We start from the raw sequence: 17,114 nt of genomic DNA on the forward strand, positions 1-17,114 counted from the left end.
CATGGCACTATGATATGATCAAACAATCCAACTCTGGGTATATGTCCAAAGGAAATAAAATCACAATCTTTAAGAGATATCTGCACTCCCATGTTCACTGCAGTATTATTTACAATAGCCAAGATATGCAAACTAAGTGTATCAACAGATGAATGGATTAAAAAAGTGTGACACACACAAACACACAAAATGGAACATTATTTAGCCTTTAAAAACAAAAAAAATCCTGAGATTTCCAGTCAACATGGTAGAGTAGGTAAGTGCTGTGTTCACCTCCTCTCAGGACCACATCAATTACAACTAAACTACAGAACAACCATCATTGAGAATCACCCAAAGTCTAGCTGAACTGAACCTACAACTACGGGCATAGATAAAAAGCTATCTTGAGACTGGTAGGCGGGACGGAGACATGGAATAGGCTGTTCCTACACTTGTGTGACCATTAAAGGTTTGAAGGGACATCTCAGCTGAGGAGGAACCCCTCCAAAGAAGCAAGGGGTCCCAGCCCCATACCAGGCTCCCCAGCCTGGGGTTCCAGTTCTGGGGAGAGAAATTCCCGTAACTTCTGGCTATGAAAACCAGAGGAGATTGTGGCTGAGTGAGATAGAGGTTGGCTGTACTCCAGGCACTCCCGTTATAGGGAACACACACAAATTTACTTGCTGACAGAATGACTCACTCTGAGCTCTGGCACTGGGGAAGCAGCTCGAAAGGTGCCAGGGACATACAGGGAGGCACTGAATTGTCTAGCTTCAGGGTGAGACTGGAGGGGCAGCTTTCTCCCAGACGGAGGAGCAGGCAGAAGCCATTGTTTCTTTGTTAAGTCCTCCCTCATCTCGATGTGCAGATGCAGGCAGCCGCCATATCTGACTCTCCATCAAACTGGCTATCACCTTTTGTCTGACCCACCCTAGTGATTCCCTGAGACCACACCCTACTCAACTTTTGGGCATACCCAAAAGCTGCTTCCAGTGGCCTTTCTGTATAAATAGACTGTCTAGGCTCATGCTGCAGACTTTCTTCAAATCTCTCAAAGATTCACAAAACCCAAAGAGCAGCATCTGGCTTCAGTGTGTCCTGTTCCTCTGGCTGATCAGCCCTAAGCCCCACACTAGCAACAGCTGGTCTTGGTTAGCAGCTTGGTCTCTTGAGGAACCTTCAAGCACAGCACAGGCAGCAGCCATCTCTGGATTGCTTTGTGGCTCATGCCAGGTGGCCCCAGGCTGCACAGACTGCAGCTGAACTTGGCCTGCAGCAGGTCCCTTGCCAGAAGGCCCTGGAGTCAGCAGACCCAGTGGCCAGCTTCAGATTGTGCTGGAGCATCACCTGGCCACCTCCAATGTCAACACACCCAATGAGAAGACTGGGAAGGCACCAGAGCCCTGCCAAAGTGACCCCACTCTGTAGGGTCAACTGCACAACAGCTCCTCCATTTTAGTCACAGCCAGCCCTCACAATCAATCAGCCTGAGAGGCAATCCCTACCACTAATGTGCAAACAGCAATCAAGTATCAACTACAACAGGAGGGCACACACAACCCACACAAGGGACACACCTGGAGGATCCAGCTCTGATGACCAGGGAGACTGCACCACTGGTTCCCACAGGACAACTACTTCCTAAAGCTACTCTACTAAGTCCAGAAGTCATAGCAGTTCTACATAGAAACAAACATGAGAGGCAGCCAAAATGGGGAGACAGAGAAACATGTCCCAAATAAAAGAACAGAACAAAGCTCTAGAAAATGAACAAAACAAAACGGAGACAAGCAATCTACCACATACAGAATTTTGAACACTGCTTATTAGGATGCTCAATGATCTCAGTGAGAATTTCAACAAAGAGATAGGAAACATTTAAATGGAGATAGAAACCATAAAAAGAATCAGTCAGAACTGAAGAATACAGTAATCAAAATAAAGACTACAATAGCAGGAATCAATAGTGGATTAGATGAAGCAGACGGTTGAATCAGTGATTTAGAAGATAACATAGCAGAAAACACCCAATCAGAGCAGCAAAAAGAAAAAAGAATCCCCAAAAGTGAGGCTAGTTTAAGGGGCCTCTGGGACAACATCAAGTATACCAACATTCACATCACTGGAATACCAGAAGGAGAGTGAGAGAGCAAGGAATTGAAAACCTATTTGAAGAAATAATGACTGGCAACTTCCTAACCTGGTGAAGGAAATAGACATACAAGTCCAGAGAGAGCAGAGAGACCCCAACAAGATAAACACAAAGAAGCCCACCCAAGACACATCGTAATTAAAATACCATAGGTTAAAGACAAAAAAAAAAAAATCCAAAAAAAACAAACAAACGAAAAAATATTAAAAGCAGCAAGATAAAAGTAGTTACCTACAGGGGAGCTCCCATAAGACTGTCAGATGATTTCTCAACAGAAACTTTATAGGCCAGAAGGGATTGGGTGGAAATATTCAAAGTGGTGAAAAGCAAGGACCTACAACCAAGGCTATCATTTAGAATTGAAGGACAGATAAAGGACTTCCCAGGCAAGAAAAAGCTAAAGGAGATCCTCACCACCAAAACAAGAAATCTAGAGGGACTTCTTTAAGACAAAACATAAAACAAAACAAAGAAATCAAAAATATGAATAATAAAATGGCAATAATTACATATCTATTAACAAGTACTTTAAATGTAAGTGGACTAAAAGCTCCAATCAAAAGATAGGGTGGCTGAATGGATAAGAAAACAATCCCTTACATATGCTGCCTACAAGAGACTCACTTCAGATCAAAACACACACAGACTGAAAGTAAAGGGACATGAAAAATGCACTTCATGAAAATGGAAACAAAACAAAAAAAGCTGTGGTAGCAATACTTATACCAGATAAAAAAGACTTTAAAACAAAGGCTATAACAAGTGACAAAGAAGGACCCACTAATCCCACTTCTGGGTATTTATCTGAAGAAACCCAAAACGCTACTTTGAGGGGATGTGTGCAATCATATGTTCATTACAGTATTGTTTACAATGGCCAAGATGTGGAGGTAACTTTGGTGTCTGTCGATGGATGAATAGATAGAGTAGGTGGTACATATTTAAAATAGAATACTGCTCAGCCATGGAAGGAAATGTGTTCTTGCCATCTGCGGCATGGATGGACCTAGAGGGTATTGCATTGGGTGGAGTATGCCAGGCAGCAAAAGACAGATGCAATGTGATTTCACTTATATGTGGACTCTAAAGAACAAATTAAATAAACAAACAAAACAGAAACAAACTCACACATAGAGAGAACATTGTGATGGTTGCCAGATGGGAAGGGGTTGGGAATGGGTGAAAAAGGGGCAAGGATTAAAACAAATTGGTTGCTGGAAAGTAGTCATGGGGATGTAGGGGATAGCATAAGGAACATAGTCAATGATGTTGTAATAATTATGTATAGTGTCATATGGGTACTAGATTTATTAGGGTGATAGATGGGAGGGCAGTTGGGGGACAGGGTAAAAAAGGTGAAGGCATTAATAAATACAAATTGGTAGTTAAAAAATAGTCACAGCGATGTAAAGTAAAGCATAAAAAATACAGTCAGTAATATGGTAATAATTATGTATAGAGCCAGGTGGATACTAGACTAGTCAGGAGGATTACTTCTTAAACTATATAAATGTCTACCCACTATGCTGTACACCTGAAATTAATATAATATTGAATGTCAACTGTAATTGAAAAATTAAAAAAGGAAAGGAAAATGTGAAGGGGAATAAGAGGTTCAAATTTCCAGGTATAAAAGAAACAAGTCAGGGGGATGTAATGTGCAGCATGGGGAATATCATCAATAATATTGTAATAGCACAGTATGGTGTCAGACAGTTGCGGGACTTATCATGGTGATCACTTCTTTAGGTATATAAATGTTGAATAACTATGGTGTACACCTGAAACTAACATAATATTGTAGGTTAGCTATATTTTAATAAAAATCATAAATAAGCAATCAATCCTGCCATTTGCAACAACATGGATGAACTGGAGGACATTGTGTTACTGAAATAAGTCAAACAGACAAAGACAAATATGCTATGGTATCACTTGTAAGCGGAATCTAAAAAAGTTGAACAGAACTTTTTACTGAGAGGGAAGAATGGTGGTTATCTGAAGCTGGAAGTGGGGAAAATGAGGAGATATTGGTCAAAGGGTACAAAGGTTCAGTTATAAGATGAATAAATTTGGTGACCTAACGTACAGCATGGTGATTATATTTAATAATAATGTATACTAGAAATTTGCTAAGAGAATAGATATTAAGTGTTCTTGCCCTCTCCCACACCCGCCACATACATACACGCACAGAAAGGTTACTATATTATTAGACGGATATGTTAGTTTGATTGTGGTAATGATTTCACAATTTTTATGTATATCAAACCATCACATTGTACTTTAAATATATACAATTTTGTCAATCATACCTCAATAAAGTTGAAAAACAGCATAGGTCTAATAGGGTAAAAAATGAATCAAAATGAAATAAAATGAGACGAAAAAAATCTGTGTGCTATTAACCATAGACTTGTTAATCCTCCTTTTAGATCAATGAGTCCTAGCATGACTTCCTTGACAAGAGAAACAACACTCTGAAAGTTAATCAGTCTAGGTTCTGCCTGGGACAAAAGCTAAGACTGTCTTATTGAAAAAATACTGATGCATCCTAAGGGCAACCACATAAATTTAAAATCTATAACGTTGTGACATCATAATTTGTGCACAAAAGAGAAGGTATGCCAGAAATATGTGAGTTCAAAAGACCAATAGGGAACAAATTATTCTGGGAAAAAATAAGTCAGATCTGTATGAATCCACAGCAATCCACAGTAGACAAGAGAGTCAACTTTAGAAAGTCAGAAACTAAGGTTTCTTTAGAAAGTAGAAATAAGGCTGACATATTTCAAACCTGGATAAGTGACTAAGTCCGTTAATCTAAATTTAAATCTGGGCAAGGGTGTGAAACGTGTTGCCATGAAGTTTAGAGGCTATTGACTGAGGAGTAAGAACAACTACAAAATTGTCCTGACTATTATTCTCTGGATGTAACATTCATAACACTTCTCAACCATATATAAAAGCTGTAAAAATGCAGTAAGAAAAAATAGTCAGCAGTCCTTATATATTAAATGTGTTTACGGTCTCAGCTTTGCATTCAGCATGACTTATTTTTACAACTTCTAGAAAAGGTAACTGTAATTATTAATTATTAGTAATCCCTAGAACAGCCAGCCCTGAGAATTTCTATGAGAATTTGTTAGAAGGAAAAACAGAAGGGAGGAAGGAAGAAAGACCAGTAACAATCCGGATTTTGAAGATTTGAGGAATTATAAGTGATTGAACTGGATATAGGACTTTATCATTACAGTGCATACTTGCAAATCAGAAGATGAAAAATTCAGTGCAAAACTGAGTAAAGACATATAAAAGGCAAATAAGAATGATTTATTTTGGGATGGGATGAACTGGAAAGGAGTTTTAGATGGAAGAAAGGGTGGGAAGATCTCAGCTAATTAATTTTGATTTTTTAAAAATTTTAGTTTCCACACAATGTTTCATACAAATTTTAAACTGCCCACATCATTCCCAAACTATTTTATTTCATGTTTCATCATTTGGTGAATTCAATCAGTTCCATAAAGGAAGCAGAAATAATGGCCAGATAAAAATATAAACTTCAAGAGGTTGGGAATCATTAGTGAGGAGCCCCACTCAGCCTGTTCAGCTGTGGGCTCTGCAGAGATTGAGAATCTCTTCTGAACTTAAGTCAAAGAATGAAAAGTGGCTACTAGGAGAGAGTCAGATTAAAAAGGACAAACTGTCACTAATTACTCAGCCAAAATTTTTCTAGGAAGTAGCAATACGGGTTTCAGGTATTTCACACTTTTCCCTAGAATAAGTTTTACCAAATTTTAGTAAAGACACATGGAAAGATTTCTTTCTGGGCATTAACTTAAAATCTCATTTTCAATTTTAATTTTTAGATGCCGAGTCCTGCAGTTGGCATTACAGAAGTGTTTCTGGAGGGTGGCCATGTTGCCGATGATTTTTAATGGATGCCAATGAAGAAAAAACATTCTAACTTGGAAGGAATAATTTAGGCCAGAGAAGAAAGCATAAGGCACTCTAAACACAAATCATCTATGTAAAACAAATGCAGCCATGCTGAAACAATACAGTATGTGCTTCAGACGCCCCCCCCCCAAATAAATAAATAAAAATATTGTGATACTTTTATGGGTTACAGAGAATCATATAAGAAATATTATAGAAATGATCATTTTTGGCACTGGGGAAAACTAGAGCATTTGCCTTAAACACTGTCCTGTGGGTAGAGACCCACTTCTAGCACGAAAGCCTTTTTTCCTTGCCAAACTCAAGCAGATAAAGGAACGGGAGCAGGTGGGGCACCAGGCCTTGGACCCGTAGGCAGGTGGGCAGAGATGGGATGAAGTAATGGGAATATCACACAAAGATGCCCAAAGACCTGGGATCTAGTACCATATCTGCCATTTGCTACATATAAACCATGAGTACGTACTCATCTGAGCCCCTATTTCTTGTAAGAAAAAAAAAAATGGTATGATAATTCTTGCTCTCAAAGTCCTTAGGAGGGTCAAGTTACTATATCAACTGCAAGGTGACAGTAAATTTGAGGGCTAATAATAAGCCCTTATATATGGAATCTCTTAAGAAGGAAACAGGTCTTTCTGGCTTAAAGCAGTAAGATGGAGCTTCAGCTTTCAACAGGTTGCAATAGAACAAGTGGGAGAGATATCAGAGAGTATCAATTAATGTTTAAGAACTGTAATACAGTAAGAGTGAAATTTTCATTTAATTATTGAACAGAGTTAACGGAAGATTCTTTGTGCCCAATGCACTGACAGTTGATTCAGCAGTTAGGCATGCCCGTGGCACTTTTAGTCTCATAGAGCATCATTTAATGCCATGTCACACATGACAGGAAGTCTTGCTAGACTCTCACTCAACCTGAGTCTTTCTCAGACTCCATTCTTCTCAGTCTCACTTGGACAAAGCTCTTGGAAAAAAGTTCAGCTTATCTGACTCCAACAGGGTGTTGAGTTTCTTGTGTCAAAGCTCTAGAAATAAGACACTATTCTTAGCTGGGTTTACTTGGGAAATATTTAGCAGTGGTTGTTAGCTATTCCAGGAATGAAACTGAATTTGGATGGGATCAAGTTGGCGCCTCCATTAGAGGAATGTCTGTTCTGGTGAGGAAGGGAGCAGGGGATTGTAACTTTAATTCAAATGTTTTAAACCATCTTGTGGATAAGTAGAAGTTATTGAACCCCAATTTCTAAACATAATCCAACCATAGCTCTGAGTTTTCTCATGAAAACTTCTAGTATTTCTAGTCAGCATGACACTAACCACCATGTTAATTAGTCAAACTCACCACATTGATGAAATTGTTCCATTGTTGAGAGATAGAAATTTTAGACATAAGGAGAAGCATTGGACATTTCCCCAAAACAAACCCCAAATATGTCCCTCAAAGGCTGACCATAATTCCTGGCACCCAACACTGGCATCAGTGGATGACCTACTCCAGTGTCTTAGAAGTTGCAGGTAGATAAATTCAATCAGGAAACCAGAGCTAGAGACTAGGAAGCAAAAAACAACCTTAGGGCTCAGTTGACATCTGAAGGCAGAATAATATGTAGGGAAATTATACATTTACAAATGTATATACAGAGGGGTCTGAACATGAAAAATAGTATATCACAATCCATTTTTAGGCTTTCACATATTCACAATACATATCCAACCTCTCTTATTCCCTCTGTTTGAGAAGACTCATCTATAAAAGTCCTTCATAAATGCACTTCCAATCATTGGGTCATTTAATCTAGATGAATATAGGAGTTAATATCTATAAAGCACTTAGAAAAATCCCTGGCACACAGTATTTTCTATATAAATGTTTGTTAAATTAAAATTTTAAGAATTTAGCACATTCATTTTTAAACAAGTCAACATAATTATAAACTCCTTGGAGCTTTTTAAAAAATTCCTCACAGGTCTATCGGCATTCTAGGAACACACTAAACATGTAATAAACACTACTTTCTAACTGATTCATTTCAAATATCTATTGAATACCTGTAGTGTTATTCAAAATGAAAACTTTTAAAATTTATTGTTCAGTACTTAAGTTGTATATGAACATGCAGTCAAACCAATTTGTAAAGAAGCCATCACAGTTATTTCTTCACTCTTGGCAACCTCAATGTGGTCCTTCATATCTTCAGTTCTGAGGATGAAGCGGTCAGCATATAAGGTTCCTGACATAGCCCCCAGAAGAAGTCACTCAGTGTGAAATCTGAGTGGTCAGGAAGCCACTGAGTTTCTGAGACAGGTAGTGACACAGCTCTACACTCAGGACCACTTGCTGGGTTCCTTGATCTCTGGCAGTGTTACATTGAAAAGAGCCCTCCTCTTTAAGGAGCTTTTTCTGAGTCTTATCAACTTTTTCTCCTCCTCAGCATACTTACCCTATTTAAAGTATAATTGCTCCTGGGAAAAAAATATGTATACATATATGAGGTCAGAAAATTAAGTTTGCGAACCTATTGCAATGATGTGACTAATCTTTTTTTCTTTTTTTTTTTATATCAGAGGGATTATTCATTACGAATTTGTACCAACTGGACAAACAGTTAATCAAGTTTACTATTTGGAAGTGTTGAAAAGGCTGCGTGAAAAAGTTAGACAACCTGAACTTTTCACCAACAATTCATGGTTCTTGCATCACGGCAATGCACCAGCTCACACAGCACTGTCTGTGAGAGAGTTTTTAGACAGTAAACAAATAACTGTATTGGAACACCCTCCCTACTCACCTGATCTGGCCCCCAATGACTTCTTTTTTTACCCGAAGATAAAGGAAATATTGAAAGGAAGACATTTTGATGACATTCAGGACATCAAGGGTAATACGATGACAGCTCTGATGGCCATTCCAGAAAAAGAGTTCCAAAATTGCTTTGAAGGGTGAACTAGGCGCTGGCATCAGTGCATAGCTTCCCAAGGAGAGTACTTAGAAGGTGACCATAGTGATATTCAGCAATGAGGTATGTAGCACTCTGTCTAGGATGAGTTCGCAAATTTAATTGTCCGACCTCGTATACGAGATTGCGGTAGATAAGGTGTTCCTTATGCTTACATTTTCATATTCAATTCTTCTACTTGTTTCTTTCAAACATGCATCACTTTCCCCATTTAAATTGCTGATTTCTGGAACTCCTCTGGTTTTCAATGACAAACAGAATTTGCTTAAAGACACTTCTTGATCTGCCCGGCTATTCTGCATGGGAATCTGTCCTTCCCATTTGGTGACAAGTCTGGTTTCCTACAGCAAACCGAGATGACACCCTGAGACCTATGAGGCCTGCTCCTCCAGGGCAATGAGCATCCTGAAGAGTCGAACCATAGAAAGAGAAAATGTTTTTCATTACCAAAAGCTAATGCAGAAAACAAGAAAGAAAGAGGAACCCTTGTGTCTGAGGTTGGAGAGGGTGGTCCTGAGAACATCTGCTACCTTGTAAAGAGTATAGCATAGAGGACACAAGTTTTTTGTCTCAATGGAAAGACATCTCACAAGACAGACACACAGGAGGGTCCCAAAGAAGTTAGAAGTATGAGAACACAGTGCAGGGGCTTCATTCGGTTTCTATTTTGACATTCAAACAAAGAAATGTGGCTGCTTGGGTGAACTCTCCTGACTACAAAGGAACCATCTGGGACTAATTATGATATCCAGCCTTATTTAAAACCATCACTTCATTTTGTATTTTCAGTTTCTCTAATGTAGTTAATTAAGTTTTCCTGTATCCCAACCATAATCATATAATAAAGATACATATAAATACACACACACACACACACACACACACACACACACACACACAGGAAAAAAAATGTATATACATATATATATATATATAGTATAAAAATATAAAATCTTTCCAAAGCTTTTGTGGAATTGTTTCAGGATTACCATTATGAGGAGCAAAAAGTTACAAAATTTTCCAAGATTTTTTTTCAAACTGGAAGTCATTTTCTGTCTTCTTCAACAGATATCAATAATAGCTCCAGAACAAATCAGTGGCTTACATCATTGCAACATCACATCTGGACACCACGAGTGCAATACACTCTTGTCCCTGCAAATTTGTGAGTTTTTTGCATTGAAGAAATATTACAGATCTAGAATAAATTAAGCTCTGCCCCTCTGGTCTATTGAAAACCCTTGTGGGAGCCCTGAGGCCATAAAAAATTCATATATTATCTCCTTCTCCCAAAGCTTCAGAGGCTGAACCAGATGAAATAAATCCTTTCTCTTGCAGGCTACTGGCTAGAGGTAAATGACTGTGGTGCCATTCCTCCCCTTTAGCTGTATTTCAAATCTTCCCTTTTTGAGAGAATAGCTTTAAAGAGGCTTCAGAATTCTCTGAAATCCCTGTACTTCTCTTTTCAGTTGCTAACTGAAAACTGAATTTGACCAGGAGGTAACATGACTTTGGGTGGATGACTAACTCTTAAATCATAAGGAAAGACACTAGATGCCTTCCTAAAAGAGTAGGAAGACTGTTATCCTTTTTAACTATGGAGTGGTTTTCTCTGCCCACAAAAGAGTTGGAGTCAACATGTCGAGAAAAATCTAATAAGATTTGTAAATAAGTCTTTTGATTCTACCCTCCTTTCCTGCTGGACATTTCTCTACCCCAGAGTCTGTCTGAGCTGGAGGAGAGAGAACAACTTGATTATTTGTGGATCTCTGGCAAAAGGTTTAATGAAGGACAAGGTTCAACCTAATTTCTAAAATAAAATTTTCAAATATTATTGGCACAGACTCAGTCTGTTCTCCATTACCACAGATAGCAGGAATTAACTGTAATTTTGCTTCTATTTGATTCTCTGAAAGGACAAAACCACACTTTTAATGCCAACACATGCACATTCTAATATTACAGTAAACCTTTTTCTGACGCATTTACAGATTCACAAAAAAAGAGAGCGATAAACTGAAACATTTGGCTAAGGCTTAGTTACTTCACTGAGAATCAATATTATTTCAGAAAGTGGTACAATGAAGAAATTATTAAATCCATTCTTTAAATACCCTCAGGTTAGAATTTGAATAACTAGAAAAAGAAAGAAATGCAAATTGTTTATTGTTTTCACATGCACAATAAATTCAGAAATTGTACTTCTTTCGAGAACCATATGGGAGAGAGACACTCTTTTCATCAGGAGTGGTTTTGTTTGTTGTGCCAAAAGCTAAAAAGATGTTTTTAATAACCAAAGCCAGTTTGTTATACAATCTGTCTGGATCTTACTTGTAAGAGAGATGAAGATCCCTTGGGTAGGAAATCGAGGGCGATGGGGGAGTTTTCTGAGATGATAGGAAAGTTGTGCAAAAAGCACAATTCAAATGGAAGCATCTTTAACTCATAATTGACAGAAAAACTGGTTTGCATGTATCATTGAGGAAACACTCATGGTTATTGAGGCTCCTTCAGTAACTGTGACCAAGTTCTTTATGAAGGGAAATGTGACAATGAATTGGGTGATGCAAACATGTCTCCTGAAGAATTCACCCAACAACAGCCTAAGTGGCTGCTCTTTGAACATGATTTTGAACCAAGGAAGGCCAGAACCCTACCTCAGAGGCTAGGAAAAAGATATTCTGAGGAAGGAGAGTGATCCTGAGAGGGTCACACAGATGTGTTTCACTAAACGTGTGTTTTTTTTGTGTGTGTTTTTTTAAAAAGACACATCAAAAACTAATGCCAGCACAACCTAAGCGCCATCAGTAGACGACTGGATGAAGACATGTGGTACATATATACAATGGAATATTATTGGGCCATAAAAAATGAATGGAATCTTACCATTTGTGACAACAGGGATGGACCTTGAGGCTATTATGCTAAGTGAAATAAGTCAGACAGAGAAAGACAAATACCATATGATCTCACTTATATATGGAATCTAAAGAACAAAATAAACGAACAAACAAAACGGAAACAGACTCAACGATACAGAGAACAAACTCATGGTTGGGGACAGGGGTTGGGGAGCTGGGTGAAAAAAGTGAAGGAATCAAGAAATACAAATTGGTAGTTACGGAACAGTCATAGAGATGTCAGGTATATCTAAGAGAATATAATCTTTAATATAGTCATAACTAGGACAATCGAGGGGATTACTACATAAATTATACAAAAGTCTAACTACTGTGCTGTACACCAGAAACTAATCTAAAATAATATTGAATGTCAACTGTAATTTAAAAAATAATTTTAAAAAAACTAGTGCCAGGCCATGATGAAGTTTTCATGGTCCAATATTAAATAAGAAAATTATACAAAGGTAAGTATAGTGCATTTTCCGTAAAGTTAAATAAATTCATTGTAATAGCTAGTCCTTTATTGTAAGATTATATCCTTCCTACAGTTTTCAAGTTAAAATATGCTTTAATATATTACATTGAACCACAGTAAATTATCAATATTAACTGTTTTTGACCTATAAAAATGGCAATTTCCTAGGTTTCAATCTAACATTAAATGATGATGATTAGATATGGAGCTTGTAATGGCCTTATGTGGCAACATATAGACCTGGTAACTATGTCAGTACCCAAATTTCTTTAAAATGCTCTAGTCTATATCATCCATATAACGCTAAAGTGCCAATAGAGAGTGTCTCAACTTGCAGCCTTCTAGATTTTGACTCTTATAAAATACAATATTTTTTTTTCCTAAAAGAAATCAAGACAGACACAAATGCTGAATAGAATGTTATAGACACCTGAAGCTAGGTTTATACAAAGAAGGAGCTGGCACTCTTGAGTGTTAGGACACCAGGAACACCATGAAGACATACGAGGCGGGGCTCTATGCTAAAAAAAAGACTTCCCAGCCCTCTCCCAGGCTGATTAGGAAAAGAAATTGCTGATCGTGCTCATTCATAGTCCTCCAGTGGAAGGCTATAGAAGTTGATCCTGCACTAGAAAGCATAGGTCAAAATCTATTGGTGGCTTGGTAGAAAAGAAGTTCCCAAAACACAGGGTGGTGGCTCCTGCCAGCAGTAGACATTCAGAGGAGCAATTCTATCCTCTGGTTCTCATGAAAGATGCCTGCCCGATGTGACCCTACCAATTACCGTTCAAGCACACCTGCCTGAACCACGTGGACCAATCAGATTCCCTGAGTGAGAATTTGAATTTATGGAAGGTGAGCTAGAAGGTCATGAAGATTTGGGGCTGAGGCTGCTATTTTGGATGGGCATGCTAGAACTGTATGCAAGCAGAGAACTGAAGAGAGAAAAAGTGAAGCGGCATGCCAAAGTGATGAGAGATCTTCTACCAAAGAGGAAGAGATGGAGAGACAATAAGCCATAGAAAGGAGCTCCTTTGGTTCCAGGCTGTATTCCAGTTCCAGGTCCATTCACTCAAGAAGACCTAGCTGGGTCTTGGGATTCATGAGATACCCCTGAGACTAATTTCCCTTTACTTAAGCCATTGTGGGGAACTTCTGAGTCATGTAAACAAAAGACCCCTGCTAAATTGTAATTAATCTATTTAGTGGAAGAAGAAACTGGATTATAGCCAGAACTGGCTACAAGTAATAGCCACCTGACTATATATTCCTCCTTTTAGATCTCTTCCCTTTCATATATGGTTCATCCTCTGCTCTTTCTTTCCTCTTCTGTGGAGGTGTGATAATTCAGATGTGGACGTAACTTCTAACTTGGAAAGGCCTCTAAACTAGATGACATATCAGTAAATTTTGGCTGTGTAACAAACCACTGTAAGACGTAGTAGCTAAAAACAACCATTTTTTAGTTCATAATTCTGCAGGTGGGCAATTAGGCTGACATTAGTTGGCAGTTCTTCAGGTCTCAGCTAGGCTCACTTAGACATCTGTGGACAGTTGCCGGACCAGCTGGGGGCTGGTGAGTCTAGGATGGCTTCAGCCCAGATGGCTTCTCTCTCCTCCAGGCAGTGTCTCACCCTCTAGCAGGCTCTGCCTCCATCACTGTTTACTTGGCACCTCAACAGTCTTGCAGGAGAACACACAGATGCTTAAACTCAGAATGGGCCCAGAATCACTTCAGCTGCATTCTAATGGCCAAAGCAAATCATCAGGCGAGCCCAGATTCAAATGCTGAGGAAATATATTCCACCTCTTAAGGGGAGCAACTGCGCAGTTATATCACAAGGGATGCAGATGGAGAAGGGGAAGGATAGCAGCCATTTTGCAAACAATCTACCACAGGTGGCCTCCCAGCCCAAGGTAGAGTCTATGAACAAAAGACATCTGGAAAAGTGGTTTAGTCCATCTCTGCTCTAACACCCCAGGAGAAGAGCTAGTTTCCATTTCCCTATCAGGTTCTTCCTGTCATATACAGTCATAAGATACAGAGGACCAAAAGACCAGACCCAGGCATGGGCTCACAAAGCTGATCTATGGGCTGAAAAGGTTGCAACACTAGAGCCTAAAAGCTGCAAAAAACAGAGGCAGACAGTTTCAAGAGAAGACTCCATCCAAAGAACAGCACTGCAAACACTGTCAGGGTATGACATGGTACATTTTGGCACGGCAATTTAAAAGTATCTCTCTTAAAATCCAGACTGCCAAGAGCTTGCCCACCACCCACAGTTCATCGGTGGACCTGAAAATGCTGGCTAGGCATCCCACAACTGTTAGTGGGACTTGGAGAAGGGATGTAGTTTCTAGTCGGTATTACAGGAAAGAGCTAGAGACACAGGAGACCATGAGAAAGCCACCTCTGGGGAGGGGCAGGAACTGCGAGGAAGCACATTGGGTTTCCACAATTCATGGAACTGAGCTTTTTTGTGTAGCAAAATGACCTTGAGTTGTTAGCTGAATTACACTAATACGTGACACGATTAGCACTAAAACATAGGTCTTTTTAATTCCTGGTTCAGTGCTCTTTCACATCATAATGTGAGTTTTAGATATATGAAGGAATTTCTGGGGCCAGGGATTTCAACAGCACAGAGCCCAGAGCAAGAAACTGTCTAAAGAGAAAAAGAGGATTCTAATAGCAAAGAAAAAAAAAAATCTCTTAACTATAAACTTCTAGTAATAAGAGTAAGTCCTGGGGAATCTAACGTACATGTTTAGCATAGCTAATAATACCGTATTCAAATATACTTCAAAGTTGCTAAGTGATTATGTCTTAAATGTTCCTACCACAAAAAAAGAAGTGGTACCTGCGTGACGTGATGGAGGTGTGTCTAATGCTATGGTGGTAATCATTTTGCAATATGTATTATCAGATCAACACGTTGTATGCTTTAAACTTACAAAATGTTCTGTATTAATCATATCTCAATGAAGCTGGAATGAAGAAAAATCAAAGTAGAAAAAAATAAAAATAAAAATAGTATCTCTGTTGTGTGCTACCTCAACTAACCTTCCTTGGCTAACAAAGTTTTTGCTTTCCATCGCTGCAGCTTTAGGCTCAGCTGGTTTGAAGGTCTTAGTTCCTAAGAAGAATGCTTTCATTAGGAGAGAAAGCAATGATTTTACTGAACTGGAAGTTGAGACTGCCACATAGCCAGCTTAGGGTCTTTATGCCTGTGAATCCACTGGCAAAAAAAGGTTCCCAACTGGGGGCAATTTTGTGCCAGGGGCATTTACAATGCCTAGAAACACTTTTGGTTGTCATAACTACAGGAGGAGAGTGCTACTAGCACCTAGGAGATAGAGGTCTGGGATGCTGCTGGACATCCTGAAGTCCAGGACAGCACCCCCTACAACCACGAATTATCTAGCCCCAAATGCCAATAGTATGGAGACCCAGGGTTATTCTTATGGCCCTGGTGATCCCGAGTATCAAGGGGAAATTGGATGCCACTGCACAATAGGGCAGAGAGGGCCTCTGGCGTGCCTCTTAGTACCCCCATGTGCGGTGATTAAAGCCAATGGAAAAGTGCAACAAGTCAGCTCAAGCAAGACTGCTTAACAGCCCAGAAACTTCAGGAATAAGTTTTCAGGTTACCCCACCAGACAAGCAACTCCAACTAGCAGAAGAAGGCAATTATAAACACCAGCTAGACTATGTGACTAATGGCACAAATGGTGGTACTCATGGTACTCATGAATATTTTCTCCTTATTCTGATACGAACATGTGTGTGTGAGTGTGTGTGTGTATGTGTGTGTGTGTATGTAAAATAGTTTTCTTTTCTTTCCCTCTCCCATTCCCCTACCATCTAACATAGATGGGTGATGGTTGTTAATCTTATATCTTAGTATTCAATTTACAGGATATCAAAGCAGGAGGTTGAGTGACCTATGAGAAGAATGAACATGACCAAAAACACAAAAGGGAATTAGGATCCACTTTTGGAGAAAGAATTAGTATATTTTCAGTTGTACACAGTGTCGTTGTATCATGTTAGGCAGAAGTATGACTTCGTTAATGTATTTATTTTTAAAATGAGTTTTCAGAGATATATATGTATGCCAAGGTGACAGTGGGGTGTAAAATGCCAATACAGTCAGACCAAACTGTGTCTTCCAGATTCACTTCCCTGTATGTTTCTGGTTAAGGAGGACCATGTTTGAGAGAGCTATTTGCATGAGATATAGAAGGTGGAAGTAAAGCTGCAGCCGTATTGTTTTTAACCTTCCAAAATGGTAGTCAGATACATACATTTGTAGCTCAAGCACATTATCATGTGTCTGCTGGCTCACCTTGTTAGCACAGAGCAGCACCCAGGCCTGCAGTTGCTCCACCTTCTCCTGGATCCTCCCTCACCATCTGTAATGCCTGAGCCATTTGTTTAGCTCTGTGACAAATGCTTTATCAAGGTTGGAGGCAGTGCAAACTGACATAGGTCCCAGTTCATTCTCATGGTCCCAATTCCTCTTCATGAATTCTAGCTTGTCCTTCTTCTTCCCCATTTTATATCCATCTTCCCTTCGCAGTTGCCTGCAATTCAGACTTCAAGATTTAGCATCAGACATCAAGACAACAGGCTCATGGAGACTATTTAATCAGTGTCCACAGTGGTGTTTGAGGTCAAA

This window comes from Rhinolophus sinicus, linkage group LG03 (genome assembly GCF_036562045.2).
Source record: "Rhinolophus sinicus isolate RSC01 linkage group LG03, ASM3656204v1, whole genome shotgun sequence".
Lineage (NCBI taxonomy): Eukaryota > Metazoa > Chordata > Mammalia > Chiroptera > Rhinolophidae > Rhinolophus > Rhinolophus sinicus.